Genomic DNA, 17,820 nt, shown 5'->3' on the forward strand with positions numbered 1-17,820 from the left:
ACCGCCCAGGTCTGCTGTTTACCTGGCAAGTGCCCAGATCTGGAAATTTCCCAGGGCTGGCACAGCCCAAGTCCAGAAATTTGCTGGCACAGAAAGCCAAAATCTGGCAATTTCCTGATGCCAATACAGGTGCCCAGACCTGGTGTTTGCTGCCACTGACAGTGCTTACATCTGGAAATTTCCCTCTTCTGACACAGCCCAAATGCAGCAATTTGCTGGCACAGAAATCCAAAACCTGTGGCAGTTTCCTGCTGCTGGGTCTGGCACCACCCCTACATTTTGTGTTTCTTGTAACCAGAACCCAGATTTGGAAATTTCTCAGTGCCAGCTGAGCCCAAATCTGGCAGATTTCTCTCGTTGGCAATGACACCACCCAGATCTGGTGTTTGCTGGCAGCACCAGTGCCCAGATCTGAAAACTTCCTGGTGCTGGCACAGCCCAAGTCCAGTGATTTGCTGACACAGAAAGCCAAAATTTGGAAATCTGCAGGTTCTGGCACCAGCATCATCCAGCTCTGGTGTTTGCTGGGACCGCCAGTTCCCAGATTTGGAAATTTCCTGATGCCTTCACAGCCCAGGTCTAGCAATTTGGTTTTAGGTAGCTTAGGAAGCGAAGTTCCTCAGACTGTGGCTTTCCTTTTTCTTAGAACTGTTTATACCTGCTCTGGACTGAAAACCCAGAAAAACACCAGCAGCAGCTCACACCTGTGGCCCACCAAGCTCTGGGACACTGCATTCCAGCACCAGAGGGACTTAGAAGAGACCGAGTGAGCCAACTACAACTCACAAAAAGGACTTTCTGAATTTGCCATCTCTTCACCACTGTCAGAGGTTTTATTTAATATTATTCATTTTTCATGCTTGTGAATACTTTACTTGTTAAATAAACTGGCGTTTTTTTCACTTTTCTCCAGGGAAGTCTTTTCCTGAACTAGTAGGGGTAGGGGCTGCTTGAACTTGCTTTCTAGACGGACCCCTTTTGGAGATTTCCTCCCAAAATTTGCCCTAAGCCAGTACAGTCATCATGAAAACTTCACCAGTGGCGTAATTTCCCGGTGGCAAATCTTGTGACAGAAGCTTGACCTTGTTCTCCATGAGAGATTCTTGGGAAGAGCAGACAGGAGAAGATTCCTGGAAAACTGAAACGGCTTTCCAGAAGGGAAATGAAAATGAAAGAAACAATCCAAGATGTTTTCCTCTATTTATTTCTATGCTCCCCTTTTCTATGTTGCATCCCAGTAATTCCAGATGCACCTCACCTCTAAGATTGGTGACTTAGGGATTTTTAGACACTCTAAAATACCATGAGCCACACACAGTTTTCCTTCCCATGTTTTTACAGGAAAGCAACTCTGGAGGTGTGAGTGCAGTGCTTGGGTCAGGTAGGAATCCTACCCCAAGGGAAGGTGGCCCGACAGTGTCTGACCCTCAGCAAGGACAATGCACAGCAGCAGGCGAGGGGATCGCTGTGCCAGTGCGCAGGAGCCAGGGCTCCACATCCGGGCTCAAGGCTGCAAAGTTCCCATGTTTGGGCAGATGGAGGGGCTGTCCCCGGGGCGCGCGGGGTTCGAGGGGCTCAAATGTGGGGCTCGTGGGGCTCGTGGGGAACGGACACGGGGACAAACAGCTCCGGTGCTTCAGTTGCAGCAGCGGCAGCAGCGGCGGTAGCAGTAGCAGCGGCAGCAGAAGCAGCAGCAGCAAAGTGATATTTTGAATAATCTCTTTCTTTCTCTTCTCTCTTTCTTTCTCTCTCTCTCCCTTTCCCACTGTCGGGCACCCTTCTCTCGGGGTCCCTTGCCCGGCGTCTCTCTCCTCTCCCTGCCTCCCTCTCCCCTGCCGGGCCGGGCCATGCCCCCGGCCCACCCCCGGCCCTGGACGGGGCTGCCCCGTGCCCGGCCCCGGCCGTCCCGCCGCCGTCTCGCCTCCGCCCGGCTCTGGCGGTGGCGCTGCTGGGCGAGCATCAGTGCCTGGGGTGGGGGCGGCATCGCCGCCCTTTGCCATCCGCCTGGCCCGAGTCCGGCCCCAGACCCGACGCAGGGTCCAGTCCCAACCCCGGCCCTGGCCTCAGCCCCGGCCCCAGCCCGGGCCCGTGCCCCTCCCGGGGCCCGTGGAGGACACACGCGGTGCGGCGGCTCCCGCCGCCTCCGCTGCAGCTTCCACAGCCTGAGCTCCGCTGCTCGGCAGCGCAGCCGAGGGCCCCGAGCCTCCTGTGCCGCGTTCCGAAGAGCGAACGCCTGGGCATGGCTGGCCTGGGGCGGGTGAGGGGCACTCGGGGGTTGTTGCTGGCCCCAGGCTGAGCGCTGACAGCTGCTTCCCACCCACAGGGACGGCGCAGGAGGCCCGGCAGGAGCAGTACCGGCTCGGATCGCTGCTGGGGCGGGGCGGCTTCGGCATAGTCTTTGCAGCCACGCGGCTCTCGGACGGCGCCCCGGTGAGCGGCAGGGCTGGCGGCGGGCGCAGGAGGAGGGGATGGAGGAGGAGGAGGGGGGCAGAGGGCAGAGGATGGGGCTCGCAGTGTGGGCGGCGAGCTCACCCTGCTGCTGCCCTTGGCTTGCAGGTGGCCATCAAAAGGGTGCCACAGAACTGCGTCCGGCACTGGGGCGAGCTGGTGAGTGAGTGGGGCCAGCAGCCGGGGCTGCCGGCCGGGGATGAGCCAGGACCCGGCACGGTGGGGGCCGCCAGGATGCCCGAGGGAGAGTGGGCGTGGGCCTAGCGCAGGGCGAAGAGCATCCCGGGCTGGCTGAGGGCTTCCCCAGGCCTGGCACGGCATCGTGCCCCACTGACGGCATCGTGCTCCTCCCGCAGCCCGACGGCACCGGCGCACCCCTAGAGATCGTGCTGCTGGCCAAGGTGTCCACTGGCTTCCCCGGTGTGGTCCAGCTGCTGGAGTGGCTCGAGCTCCTCAACTGCATCATGATGGTGCTGGAGCGGCCAGAGCAGTGTCAGGACCTGCAGCGTTTCATTCGGGCACGGCGGTTCCTGCCCGAGGAGGTGGCACGGGAGCTGTTCCGCCAGGTGCTGGAGGCCGTGCGGCACTGCACCAGCTGCAGGGTCCTGCACAGGGACATCAAGCCAGAGAACATCCTGGTTGACCTGGACACCGGGCAGGCCAAACTGATTGACTTTGGCTGTGGCACCTACTTGCAGGACACAGTCTACACTCACTTTGCAGGTGAGCCTACCCAGGGCTGTGCTCCCGCTTCTGACATCTCATGGCCCAACATCCCCCAGCCCAAGCTGGCTGTGGCAGCGGGAGTTCTCCCTTTTGCTGCCAGTCAGGGCACTGAATCTTCAGCTGAGTTACTTTCGAGCGGGACTGGGTGGGCAGCCATCTTCCAGCCCTGCTGGCAGCCTCTGCCAGCCACTCTGCCCAGGACTGGGGCTGGGCTGGGGCAGCCAGCCCGACCAAAACTGCCGTGGGTGGGGGTAGCAGAGAGGGAGGGCGGAACCTGTGCCCCAGCCACTTTGGTGTGCAGACGAGAGGAAGGGCTTGGACTGCTCCACTCGCCCTGTTTGCCTTGGCTTCATAATATTTTTGGGGCAATGCAGGCAGGGAGGATAAGGGCAGGTTTTTTCCCCAGCATGGAGTGGGTTTTTCCTTTGTATGTCATGGTCGGGCCTAGCCAGGGCTGCCCTCTTCCAGCACCAGAGGCTTCTTTTCCAACCCTAACTTTGTGCACAAGTCCCAGATGCTGGCGAGAGGGCAGTGGTCACCCTGTGTGCCCCTGATGCAGCCCCCGCACACCCAGGGATGCTGGGGCCAGGCTCTGGGAGTAGCAGCATCCCCCTGATGAATTCCATCTGTATTCCATAGGAACACTGTCATACAGCCCCCGGAATGGAATGACTTTGGCTGGTACCATGGCGAGGCAGCAACAGTCTGGTCCCTGGGCATCCTGCTGCACCAGATGGTCTGCGGGGAGCACCCTTTCAGGAGGGGCCAGAACCTCAGCAGGGGCCAGCTCCCACTGCCACAAAGGCTCTCTCAAGGTGGATCCTCTTCTCTGGGCACGGGGGGAATCCCAGTGCTGGGAGCCAGCAGCGGGGTCGTGGGCATCCCACTCTGGCAGCTGCTGAGGAGGTGGCACATGTCCTGCTCTCCTCCAAAACAGGGAATGGATGGGAAAGTTTAGGCCCAGCTCTGAGCACATCCAGCATGGCCTGGGCACAGGAATAGTGGGGTAAAGCAGACAGGAGCCTTCTCTGGCCGACCGGCAGTTTCTGCTTTCTCTCCCCAGAGTGCAAAAACCTGATCAGGTGGTGTTTATCTGTGAACTCCTTGGACAGACCCACACTGGAGGACCTGTTCTGTGATCCTTGGATGTGGGATATTCCTCTGGCATAGAAGAAGGGAGAGAGCCACAGGCACACTTTGATCCAGGGCCCTGGTAAGTTCCTGCTCCACACATGCCTTGGCAATGAGAAGCAAAGGAACCCAGAGCTTTTTCTGCTGCCTGTGTCACTGCACCAGGGTCATGGGATGGGAACACGCAGCCCTTGTGCTGGAGCTGAGCTACTCTGCCCAGCACTGGTGGCCGCCATCCCAGCTGGTTTTGCTTGTCCTGGTTCCCTGACAGCTGGGGCCCTGGGCAGAGCCCTGAGAGCCTGGTCTGCTCCCAGGGAGGGAGAAGGAGCCCCTGGAGAAGCTGTACCGGGTGGGGATGCTGCTTCTGCTGCTGCTGCTGCTGCAGGAGACAGCGAGGGTGACATCAGGGATAACAAGCTCTTCCTCAGCCTGGCCACTGGAGGCTGAAGGTGATGCACTTTGATTCTGGCACCTTCTTCAAAGCCAAAGTCCACAGGGAATTTGCAGATGAGTCCCCATCTGGGGAAATTCTGACAGATTTGGGCATGACCCAGCGTGGCAGGGAACCAAAGGCTCCCCCTTTGCTGGTGCAGATGCAACTCATTCTTCAGTCGCTGCCCAGCTGCTTTTGGCAGGGCTGGGAGGATGGGCTGGGGTGGGTACGAAATGGGCTCCACTCTCCGTGTCCCAGAAGGAATTGCATGGACTGTGTTCTTCTCTCCAAGTCATCTCGTTCAGCATGAGCAGCTCAGCACCAGAAGCTGAAGGAGCTGAAGCCTCCGGCCACAGGAGCTGGGCAAGAGGGAACTTTTGGATCAAAGTAATGCTGCTAAAATAGCCCCAGCTGAATGCAGTGGATAGAATCATGGACTCACAGAATCCTTTCTGTTGGAAAAGCCCTCTGAGATCACCCAGTGCAGCCGGTCACCCAGCAGTGCCAAGCCCAGCACTAAAGCACATCCCTGAAGTGCCAAGGCCTGGACACCAGCCCTGAGTGAGGCCTGGACAGCAGGCCCTGAGCCAAAGATGGCCTCTGGATGAACCTTCCAAGCAAAGGTTATCTTTGTATCTGCTCCCTGATGAAATATGCATGGTCATTAGCACTGAGATAGATTTAGCCTCTCATTAGTGAAACATGTATTGACCTTTGTGTATTTAGAAGCCAGACAAGGCCATGAAATCTGACATGTGGCCTTGTTTGGGGCTGTATGGTCAAAGTCAGCTCCCTTGGTTCCTCCTTGAGCCCTGGCCAGGCTTTGGGAGGGACCCAAGAGGAGGATGAAAGCAGATGTTGCCACACTAGCAGTGCTGTCAGTTTGTTCCTTCAGCACTGTCAGAGCTGGGCCCTCTCCCAGCGGGGTTGGACCCTCACCTGGGGCTGGAGGCACCCGCAGGAATTCCCAGTGCCCAGGAGTGGCTCTGCAGCCCTTGGCTGTGACAGCTTCCCCAGCTGCTGTGTGAATCTAGGGGATGGTAAAGGCTGAGGGTAAATGCTGCTGGATCTTTCTTAATCACTGCAGGCAATCTTTGGTGGGGATGGTTGGATGCATTGCTGAGCTGCTCCTTTTGTGATTCTTTGCTACTCTGAACTGCAGGAAATTACACTGATTCCTTCAGTTGGAGTCTGTATCTTTGGTTCTGACCCTGCCCACTGGTAAAACAAAACTGGCATAGTCTGGCCAGATGTCAACAAAATGTCACTTGTTCAGTGTAAATGTGTGGAATCAGTCCCATCAGAAATTCCCAGCTGGGAAGCCCTTCCCTGGAGTTCCCTGGCTCTGGACTGGGCAGAGGTCGGAGCCCCATGGGAGCAGTGGGGCAGTTGGGTAAAAGAAGCTTAACCCCTGGATGGCTTCAAATGCATCCAAAAATTGCACATGGAAAAGGAAAAGACCTTGTGGGTTTGGGCAGACAAAGATGAATTTGTTGTGAGTACATAGGAAACAGCACCTTCAGAAGAAACAATTTTGGTTGGAATGCTCCCACATGGAGCAAGAGGAGAAGGTTTCAATCTTGAGCTGATATGCATTTGTGCAAATGAAATATCTATATACATAATAATTATATATGTATTTATAGTATAATAGGACCTCAATATATCTATTTATATAAATTCATTTATGTCTGTATCTATCTATATTTCTATATCACTATCTATCTATAAAATTATATAATAATGTGAAATAGTGCTGACAGTAGTAATTTGGTATCTTTGGCTGCTCAGGGATGTAACACTAAATACCCTACAGAACAGGACTGGCCAGGACCCTCATGTCAGTGGTCAACTTTTTGAGATTGTATACAATGAAAAAGGGAGAAAGGGAGAAAATTGGCTATTTTTGCAGGGATTGCTGATACTGTGATGCAGAGTGCTTTGTCTGCTCCTGTGAAAAATACAGTGATTTTGTCTTCAGGGTTTTTCATGTACCAGATTATGCACAAGCTGCAGGATTAAGTGCACGGGTAAAGGGGTTGTTAAAAGAGCAGTTGGAAAAATGAGGAGATGGGAACCTTTGTCCATGGAGAACCCATCTTCCAGATGTGCTCCATGCCCTTCACAATGGCCCACGGGGGAAATGGAAACCCCCTGGCTTTGCACGGCTGCCCCCAATTTGCAAATCCAACCCTGGGCAGTGAGACTTGGGCTGCCTGGGAAATTGTTCTGGCTGTGATGGTCCGTGGCAGGGCCAGCCCAGAGGCTGCAGGGCTGGGCCTTCATGCATTGGAATTAATTAGGATAAATTCAAAGCAAATGACAGCTATCAGTACTGAAACAGGAATTCAGATTCCTCCAGGACACTTTGCTTTGGTAACGGCTCCCTTGGAGCTTGGCCTTGCAAAGTGTTCCTGTCATGGCAGGAGGAAATGATGCAGAATATCAAGGAGAAATTACAGTAATTCTGTAAACAATAGTGACCAGGATTGGATTAGTCAACCCTGTGACAGGGTAGCACAATTATTGATACTGCATTTTTAGGAATGATTGTGAAAAAAGGAGATCCACCTCCAATCACCACTGTTTGTGCAAATAAAGGGTTTGGGTGCAGCAGTCCTAATAATGAAGCCAGAGTGTGGGTCCTGAGGCCAAAAGGTCCTCCCAAGGTAGCTGAAGGAGCAGCTCCTAGGAAAGACAACTCTGAGTCCTGAAACCTGGGCAGGAACAAAGGGAATGTGTCCCTGCAGCCAAAGATTCTGTGTGAGAACAAGTAGATCTGGCAGGATATGTTTTACACATCCTGCCACACCAGATCTCCCTGTTTGCCCCAAGGGCCCCTTTGGAAAATGCTCTGATCCACGGGGCTCCGTGTGAAGGCTGTTGTGACACTGAGGGACTTGCACAGGAATTCCATCCAGGAGCCTGGGTGCCCCTCAGGGACTGGGACCCGGCCCCTTCCAGCCAGAGGGGAAAGGGCCCCCCAAGCCTTGTTAGCCACAGACAGCATGGTAAAGCTGAACAGCAAAGGGTCTCGGGGCATTATTCTGGAATTAAAAAGGTGCCAGCTCCATGGACAACAGAATTCTTGTTCCTAACTCAAATGAGATTGAGAAAAAAAATGAAGAACGGTGTCACTAAAGTACTGCTGATGTCTGTAAGGTGTACCTAGATAGTCAGCCAGAATCTTTGTCTGCCACAAACACTTCCGGTGTTTCACCAAGGGATTGGTCATCAAAATATAATGATGGCTTATGATGGATTGCTGAGCTTCTTTTGTAATTCATTGCTAATAATGATGTGCTTTGCTGAGCTTATCCTTTTGTCAATCTTTGCAGCTGTGCATGATATAAATGACACAATTCCTTAAGTTGGTGTCTGTGTCTTTGGTAGTGACCTTGCCCACTGGTGAAATAGGGCCCCCTCTTGCCTAAGTGTTCCCTGGGAAGGCAAAAACCCTCCCTCCAAAATTCACCCCTTCCTCCTTGTTCCCCCCTTCATACCCTGAGCATGATGTGCTCTGCTCTGGGCTATGCCCGGGGTCAGTTGGGGTCCCCTGTCCTGGCTGTGTCCCCTGCCCAGCTCCCCCACAGCCCCAGCCCCTCCCCAGCGTGGCTGGACGAGGGGCAGGACAGGCCTTGGCTGTGCTGCAGCTCAGCAAGAACAAAACCATCTCTGCGTGCTCGGCCCTGTGCTCAGCACCCCGCCCAGCAGTGTCTCAGTGCCAGGGGCTGTGCCCTCAGTCCCTGCCAGGGGTTTCCATGGCAACTGCCAGGCCAGGTGCCCCAGGTGTCCCCCCAGTGCCGGTTGCCATGGAAACAGTGCCCAGCCCTGCCCCTTTCTGTCTGGCTGACCTGGCCTTTGGCCCTGGCAGTGCCATTGGCTGCTGGTTCCTGGTGCCTGAGCGGCCAGCGCGGCACAGGGCAGGTGGCCATGGGACAGCCCCCAGCAAGGGATCCCCTCTGGCTCTGGGCACTGACACCAGCCCTGAGCAAGGGCCCAGAGCAGCTTTCCATGGCCACCAACCACCACAACGGGGCCGGGCATTGGTTGCCATGGCACCAAACCAAGGAACGGGTCCCCGTGTCTGTTGCCATGGCACCTGGCGGCACCAACGAGTGTCACTGCAATTGTACCTGGAACAGCCCTGGCAGCGCTTTGTCCCAGAGTTGCCATGGCTGCCGAGGACAGCAACAGCTCTGCAGGCAATTGGCCATGTAACCTGGCTTCAGAAATGGCTCCTTGGGCTGGTTTCCAAGGAAACCTGAACTGATGGATATTGCCATGGCACCCAAACCCAGCAGTGGGGTCATTGCAGTGTCCATGGCAACAGTCCCTTGCAAAGGCACCACTGCATGTTGGGATGATGATCCACCCTCAGAGCTGGCCCAGGGCAGGTCTGGAGTGCTCCTGGTGGCAGCTTGGGCTTGGCACACACTTGAGGAGGATGTCTGTTTGCAGTGGGGAAACTCAGGAGTTTTAGATTGCTTCAAAAATCAAAGAAGGAAAATCCCTCTTTGGCTGTGTGCAGCCACTTCTCCAAGCAAAGCAGGTTCCAGGTGAGTGAGGAGTGACATGATGGGCTTGGGGAATGTGGAGCAAGGTTGCCTACACTGGCTCAGAGCTCAAGGCACCACTTCTCTGAGTAGGCCAGGGCTCCTTAGGAGAGTCCCTGGATCAATATCAGTCACTGAATGCTGCAATCATCTCTTGTGTAATAGGAACAGCAATAAAAGACACCCTTTAAAATAGGACTACATATTTCCTGGAAGCTCTTTGAACTATTTCTCCATAACTGTCAAAGGAAAACCTCCTAATGAACTACACTGGAGCAGAGGGAAATCAAGGCAGAGCCAGGGTTTGTCAGGACGTGCTTGATCCTCATGAGCCTCACTGTGCATTTGGAGCTGAGCCCTTGAACCTCAGGGCCTGGGAGGAGATTGCACAAACCTTGCCAGGAGTCAAAGGCAGAGGAAACACCCCAAGTGTCTCCAGGCATTCATGGCTCCCTTGAGGTCGCTCTCCAAAACAGGCTCCTTATGGACTCTTTGGAGGAGAGAATTGGTGGCCAGGATGGCACAAAAGCCTCTCAGACAGTGTGGAAAGGAAAATCCAAAGCACCTTCAACACCTTGAGTCTCAAAGCATTAATGAGCCCCATTTTGTGTCAGTACAAAGCTCTCCAGGGACTAATTAACGCAGATAACTGAGGCCATGATTGCACAAACCTCTCCCAGAGTCTGTATCAAAAGGGAAACACCAAGTACCTTAAAAGAACTGAAGTACCTTGAAGCATTAATGAGCCCTACTGAGTGGTGTTACTGAGAAGGCCTCTGCAGGGACTAATTACAACACATAATTGGAGGCCATGACTGCACAAAGCTCTCAGAGATTCCAAGGCAAAAGCAAAACCCAAAGTCCTTTGAATAACCTGCAGTCCCTGGGAGCATTCAGGAGCCCCCAGGGCCATTCCTGAGCAAGGCTCCCCAGGGAATCCTTCCAGCAGATCATTGAGGCCAGTGGGATGTGGGCTCGGGGGGGATGCTGAGGGCAGGACAATGGGCTGACAGTGCCCAGCCTGGCTGGGGCTGTGCCAGGAGGCCTCAGTGCCTCAGGACAAGGTGTCTCCTCCCAACCCTTCGTGGCACAGACCCTGCTGCTGTGCTCCAGGGCACCAAGAACTGGCTTCTCATTGTCCCCACCTGCCATCAGTGCCTGCAGCTCTCTGCTCTTCCTGGGGCCTGGGGACACTTTCTCTGTCAGGTCCCTAACAGGGATCTCTTCAAAGTACAAGAAACGTCAGTGTTTCAATAGAACTGAGTTCTTGAGGGTTCTTGAGGGTTATGTAACATCACAGAGCTGGCTGTGACATCACAGAGTAGGGTGTGAGGCCATAGAGCAGTGTCAGCCATCATAGAGAGTGGCTCTGAGGCATCAGAGAGTGGGTTATGACATCACCTGCTGGCTGTGTAACATCATAGAGGAGGCTGTGACATCACAGACCTGATTGTGACATCACAGGGTGACTTTGTGACATCAGTCTTCTGCGATGTCAGAGCACTGCTGTATGAAATCACAGGGTGACATAGAGTTGACTCTGTGACATCACAGGGTCAGTGTGATATCACAGGGTCAGTGTGACTTTAGAGGGGCTGTGTGACATCACGGGGGCTGTGTGAGGTCACTGGCGAGGTCACTCTGCCCCAGGCCCCCTCACAGCTCCCCCCAGAACAGTCCAACACTGCTCGTGCACAGCGGGGTCCCCTGTCCCCCCGGGTCCCCCTGCCCCCGGCCCTGCAGCCTCCCCCAGAGGATGTTCCACGAGACCGACCCCAGAGCCTGACACGGGGACGGGGGGCCGGGCCCTGGGGGTGGGACAGGGGGACAGGGACCCCCCGGCAGCATCCCCGTGTCCCCCAGGGCCAGAGCCTGGGCCAGGGCTCCTTCACCCTGTTACGAACGAGGGCTTGAGAGCACTGAAAAAATCCCCAGCAAGGGATCAGCAAAAACCAGATTTAATATTAAGGGACAGCAGCACAAAGTTCCTTGGCAAGAGTCACTCTGCTCTTGGCTGGGCACTTCAGGCACACCAAGGAAACAAAGCAACAACAAAACCAAACAGAATCCAGGCAATCAAACCAGAAATGAACCTAGAACTGTCCCTGTGTGTGTGTGTGTGTGTGTGTGTGTGTGTGTGTGTGTGTGTGTGTGTGACACAAGGACAGCAAGGGCAAGGATAAAAGGAACATGGCCTGAAAGCTTAACAGAGCTCAAACTTAAAAGGACTTTACTAATACATTAACCTTAACTGATACTTTCAACCTCACAGTTTAGCAAAACAGCAGAGTATAACAGCATGTAACCTAACTTAAACCTATGACTTCGCAATTTAACAGAGGAATAACACTTAACAATACTGAACTTAACATATAACTTATACTAAAGGTAACTGCTTACCAAAAGAAAACCTCTCAGCAGCATTTGACTTCATTTAGGCCTTGTGATTTAACCTTCCCTGCAGGCCTGACTGACTCAGCTATCCAAGGCACTCAAACTCCTCAGAGAGCAGCATTTCTGCCACATTTCCCCAGCACAGGCATTCCTGTGTGCACACAGACACCAAGAGTCAGTGCAAGGCACCTGTGAGAAATTCCCCTGAGTGCAGGAAATGCTCACTGTGGATCCTTTGGCATCTCCCCAGTGGGTGAAGGGTTGAGCCTGGAGGAGTAGGGGGATTGGCCTAGGCTCCGTCGTTATTGGGGATCCCCGAGTGCAGCAAACGGGAGAGTTCCCGGCTGGGAGAGGCCCCACTCAGAGGGAGTCGCTGGCCCAGGAGAGCTCCAAGGGCTCCTTTTGGAGCATGGTTTGCAGGCCCCCAAGAGAGGGGCTTCAGTCCCAGCAATGGTTTATCCTGGCCACACTTGGCACCAACACCTTTCTTTGGCAGTGTGAGAACAGGCATGTTGTACCACTGAGGGAACAAAATCAGCTCCCAGGGCTGCTCCTAAAGGAACCAGGAGCTTGTTGGGCAGCAGCAGTGCCTGGAGCAGACAGTGTTTGTGATGAGCTGCAGAGGAGCTGAGCCCTGGGGCTGTTGGCCAAGGCCCAGGCCCAAGGAGCATTTCTCAGCTGGCAGGGCGGCCTGAGAAGGGGAGGGGGGAATGCAGCAGTACAGGGCCCATGGAATCAAAGGACCATTGTGACACTGTGGGACCTTGTGAGACCAAGGGACCACTGTGACACTGTGGGACCTCATGCAATCATGGAGACCACTGTGACATTGCTGAGCCTCATGGAACCAAGGGGACTGTCCTGACACTGTGTTGCTCTATGAAATGTAGGGTTCATTGTGACACTGAGAGGCGCCATCAAACCAAGGGTCCATTGTGACACTGCCGGGAGTCCTCAAACTGTGGAGACCATTATGACACTTTGGGGTGTCATGGAACCAAGGGGCCATTGTGACATTGCAAGACTCCATGGAGCCAAGGGTCCAAACTGTGACATTGCAGGGCCTCATGGAACCGTGGAGAGACCATTTGGACACTTCACAGCCTCATGGAATGAAGAAGACCATTGTGACACTGAGGGGCACCATGGAATCATGGAGACCATTGTGACACTTTGAGGCCCCATGGAATAACCAAAGCATTGTGTCACTGTGAGGCCTCATGGAACCAGTGAGACCACTGAGACCCTGGAGGTCGCAACAGAACCAAGAGGACCATTGTGATACTGTAAGGCCTCGTGAAACCAAGAGGCCTTTGTGACATTGTAGGGCTGCCTGGAACCAAAGGTCCAGTGTGACATTGCAGGCCCTCATGTCATCAATGGTCCACTGTGGATCCAAAGGAGACCATTGTGGCACGGCAAACCCTCAGGGTCCTAAGGTCCATTGTGACATTGCAGATCTCATGGAACAGAGGAGTCACGTGACATTGTGGGGCCTGGGAAACCATGGAGACCACTGTGACACTGCAAGGCCTCATGGAATCAGTGGGACCATTGTGAGACTTCAGGGCCTTGTGGAGCCGAGGGGACATTGTGACACTGCTGGACCCCATGGAAACAAGACACCAATATGTCACTGATATTTTTTCATAAAAATCCTTTCTTTGGGATTTTTCCTCTTCTGCGAATCTGAGGCCCCAGAAGAAGAATGTAAACAATTGTTATCTGCTGCTGTGGAATGTAGCAAGTGCACCTATGATTGGCCCATGTTCCATGTTTACAATTAACGGCCAATCAGGACCAAGCTCTCTGGGACAGATTCACAGAGAGCTCTCTTGTTTATCGCTATTCCTATTCTTTTCTTAGCTTAGCAGCTTCTGAACTTTTCTCTCAATTTGTTTTAGTATAGTCATAATGTATTGTATATAATGAATTAATAAATCCAGCTTTCTGATCATGAAGCCAAGATTCTCATCTATCTCTTCACCCCTGAGGAACCCTTGCAAAGCCATGTAACACCATTATGGCACTGTGGGGCCTCATGGATCCAAGGCACCATTGTGACACTATGGGGCCCCACAAAACCAGGGGAAGATGGAACAGGTCTTGCTGGTTTGGCCTCCCAGGGGCCACCTGACTGGTCCAGGTGACCTTAAAACATTAAGACTCTCTTGTCATCTGCTTCTGAAACACCGGTACTCCGTGCTTTCCTTCCCAATGGAAAAGAACTGTTCTTTTCCGCCAGGCACCCATGGCCAGAATTGGGATTTCACCTCCAAATTTCCCTATATCCAGAGATTGTTCCAGTAGGAATATTGCCAGGACAAGTCTAGCTGCCAGTGGTTTCATGAGGGTCACTTCCCATCTGTCCCCAAAATACTGGGGAAGGCCCCATGCTTTCCTTCCTGTGGAAAGAACTGTCCTGGTTCTCCGGGTGCCCATGGCCAAGACTGGCCTTCCACCTCCAAAATTCCTTCAGTTCAAAAATGCTTCCAGACAAAATCTGCCCTTATTGACAAGTCTGCCAGGCCTTGGCCTTGTGAGGCTCTCCGCTGCCTTCCAAACACTGGAGCCCTGTGATTTCCTTCCTGTGGAATAGAACTGTCCTCCTCCAGGCACCCATGGACAGAATTGGGATTTCACCTCCAACATTCCCTCTTGTGAGAGACTGGAGGAGATTGTTGGCTCAAAACATTTTTGCACAGGGGAGGAAGGGGCAGGTCCAGCCTTGCCCTGCCCTGGAACTCCAATGCTGCTGTGCCCTGGAACCCCAATCCCCCCAGAGCCTCTATCCCAGCCCAGCAGTGTCTGCCAGTCCCTGGCACAGCACAGGCAATGCTCCACAGCCACCTCTGCAGCCCCCAACCCAGCTCCTAAGGGACCAAATGAGCCCAAGTCCCACCTGGGGGAAGGGCCCAGGGAAACCAAGCTGACCACAAGGCAAGCACACATCTTGACCCTACCTCCACTTGGAATTTCCATCTGAGCACTCCTGGAATCCAGGACGTGGTAGCTGTGTGGGTGCTTCTGTATATGTTTTTTGTTTTTCTCTTTCTGTGTATATTTCTTCCATTTCTCTTCTCTTGCAAATCTTAAGTAACTTAAAACTACACAGGCTTAGAGTTTGTGAAGGTGAATGGTCCAATTTAAAGCTTTGATAAGTGGAGGTTTTTTTTTTTTCATTGAATGTCATATTAAACCATTTGCCAAGTTTCCATAATTTTCTAATATAACTAGTAAAAGCTGTCTTGTTCTTTTGAGCTCCTGATGATCTCTTGTCAGAATTTCTGCATTGCGTCCAACTCAGAGGAAACAAACAATTTCAATTTTTTTTAAATCTCTCATTGAGAAAGTTTTTTAGTGGATGGGAGTCAGGGCTTGAGTGTCCTGCTGGGCACAGCCCAGGCAGGGCTTTCCCAGCCACATTCCACACTCCATTGCCCAGCTGGAGCGGCTGCTGCCTCTGAGTTGTGCTGCCCCAGCCCCAGGGACGCTCTCCTTGTCTGCCCATTCCCCCACGGTCTCTGGGCAGAGATGGCCTCAGTGGGGGCTGCTGACATCCTCAGCAACTTGGAGGCTGCTGCTGAATTTTCCTACTCCAGAGGCTTGTTCAGCCTTCAGCTCTTGAGTGCAGGAATTCAGTGTCCCAGGGCTCATTGACATTGAGAACACCTTAACAAGCCAAGATTCAGGGAATAATTTAATTTCATTTTCCAAATCACTTGTTCAGCCTTCAGCTCTTCAGTTCAGGAATTCAGTGGCCCAGGGCTCATTAACATTCAGAACACCTTAACCAGCCAAGCCTCTGGGAATAATTTGATTTCAGTTTTCAAATCATCTGTGGTTAACTTGACCGATTTCAGTAGTGTGTTCAAATGGAATATATTCTATTTACAAAGATAATAAGCAAACTTTTTTTAGGTCCTTCTTCAGTTTTTTTCCTTTTCATAAATCAATATGTGTAGTCTCCAATTGACATTGAATCCAAGTACCTCCTCATGCAATCTGAATAAAGATGAAAATCAAGACCCTTCATGGCTGACAATCAATCAGACTCCGTCCCTACCCCCACCCCACCATTTCCCCCATCCAAGGCCTGGCACTCAGAGCAGCCTTGTGCAAATCTGAGCTCCCTCCAGCCCAGGCTGCACCTGCAGCTTTCAGCTCCTTGGCTCCAACTCCCACCTGCTTTCCTTGGAGAAAGTGCTGTCCGAGACACAGAGGGATGTTCATTTCTTGTCAGCCAACAAAGCCAAGGGGAGGCTCAGCTCCATCAAGTGCAAAAGTCGTTCCTCTGCTGGATATTAAATCCATGTTGCACAGCAGACAGTCTCAGAGCAATGGAAAACACTTTCTATGCCCAGCACAGATCTCAATGTCCCCCCATAACCTCCCTGTCCCAGTTCTGCCCAGATTTGCTCTTTGCACACATGAGTCACACACTGAAGTCAGGAGCTCCGTCCATGCCCAGAGGGAGGGAAAGAGAGAAATGGGATGAAGAGCTCTCCTGTGCAGAGCCAAGGCCCAAGTGCAGCCCCTGCAGTGGGAACCACAACTCATCAGGTTTGTGTCCTTTGGGGTCAGGGCCTAATGACACTCAGAGGCACAGAAAGGTTTCTTGCCAACAAACAGAAGTTGAACATTTGAACAGTTTAATAACCATCACAGCTCTTCCCTCAGCTCTCTGGGTTGTCCCAGCAGCATCTGACATGTCCACCATACCAAAGGGATTTCTGTACAAGAACAGTTTTAGACAGAAAAATAAGAAAACATAATTCTGTGATAGATATAAAGACAATTAGGATATTGACTAATGTGATATTTATTTGAACATCAGAAAATTGGGCAACTCCCTGGAGCTCAAGGCATGAAACCACTCAATTGAGAAGCACTTGAATGACCAGAGAGGAAATCTGGAGGAGGAAATTTGGGAGCTGTGGGAAAGTCATAGCTCCATCTGGTCTAGTGAAGAGATTACGTTAGACATGGCCATTTAACCAGGAGAGCTGGAAACATCTGATGGAAAAGAGACATTAAATTATAGACTGAATATTGGCAACACAAGTAGAGAGGAAGATCAGTACTGCTTCTTCTGCCATCAGTACACTTCCAGGTAATCCCTATTTCTGATGGGAAAAATTTTCTATTCCTTAAAAGCACTCAGATGACCCAGATAATAAAGATTTGCCTGTATATTATCAAACAAACCAGTATTAAAACCTGTGCCCCTTTTCAGGCAGACATCAGCTGTGTGCCCATGAACAGGCAGTGTCACTTGTGCCCTGACATGCCCAGCTGGGATTGGATCTCTCTAAGAGCACCAGAGGGAGAACAGAGCACCTTACAAGCTGCAGGTCCCTGACAGCCCCATAGGGCTCCTGTCCCATCAACATCTGCTCTGCTCCAGTTTGAAACAGGGCCCAGCATGGTGACGGGATCATCAGAGAGCTGAGGTGTGTGCTGTAATTCAATGCCCTCCCCATTCCACAGCAGCCCTGCATTTCCCTCCTGCAGCCTTGGTCTCCAGCACAGCCATGGAGGCTCTTTGGGCTTGGGACTGTTCCTGCAGCCCCCAAGGGCAGCTGAGATCTGCCTTTGGCACAGTCAGGCCTGGCCAGCTCAGGTCATGCTGAGCAATTTCTTGTGTGAGCCTGGCCTTGCTGTCAGCCCCAGCAGCGGCTGCATGGCCCCTTTATGGCCCTGTGCTGGCCAAGCCATGGTGGCCCAGCCCCTGTGCAGGCCCAGCCCAGGCCAGGAGCATTGTGGCTGGGAACAGCCCCTGTGCCGTGGTGCCCACAGCAGCCTTGGGTCTCTGTCCCCCATGGCCTCCCTGCTGGGCAGCCTCTGCCAGCTCCTGCAGAGCCCGTGGCACCTGTGGGGCTGCACAGACCGCCCTGCCCCGGGCTCTGCCAGCCTCTGGGCCAGCAGAGAGGCAGCCAGGGCTGGCCATGGCTGGGAACAGGCCCTGAGCCCCACAGGAGGATGGAGCTGAGCCACAGCCAAACTCAGCCCAGGCCAAAGCTGGGCTCTGCAGCCAGGGCTGCCAAAGGCTGGGCACAGAGGCTGGCACTGACAAATATCCTGGACCCCCTCTCTGCTCTGTCCATGCCACCAAGGGCACAGAGCAGCCTC

At 53.2% G+C, this 17,820-nt stretch overlaps 1 pseudogene; it reads left to right on the plus strand.

The window, feature by feature from the left end:
* The first annotated feature begins 1,829 nt into the window (after positions 1 to 1,829).
* Positions 1,830 to 4,344, plus strand: LOC131096526 (serine/threonine-protein kinase pim-1-like; annotated as a pseudogene).
* Positions 4,345 to 17,820: the final 13,476 nt, after the last annotated feature.

This window comes from Melospiza georgiana, unplaced genomic scaffold, assembly GCF_028018845.1.
Source record: "Melospiza georgiana isolate bMelGeo1 unplaced genomic scaffold, bMelGeo1.pri scaffold_51, whole genome shotgun sequence".
Lineage (NCBI taxonomy): Eukaryota > Metazoa > Chordata > Aves > Passeriformes > Passerellidae > Melospiza > Melospiza georgiana.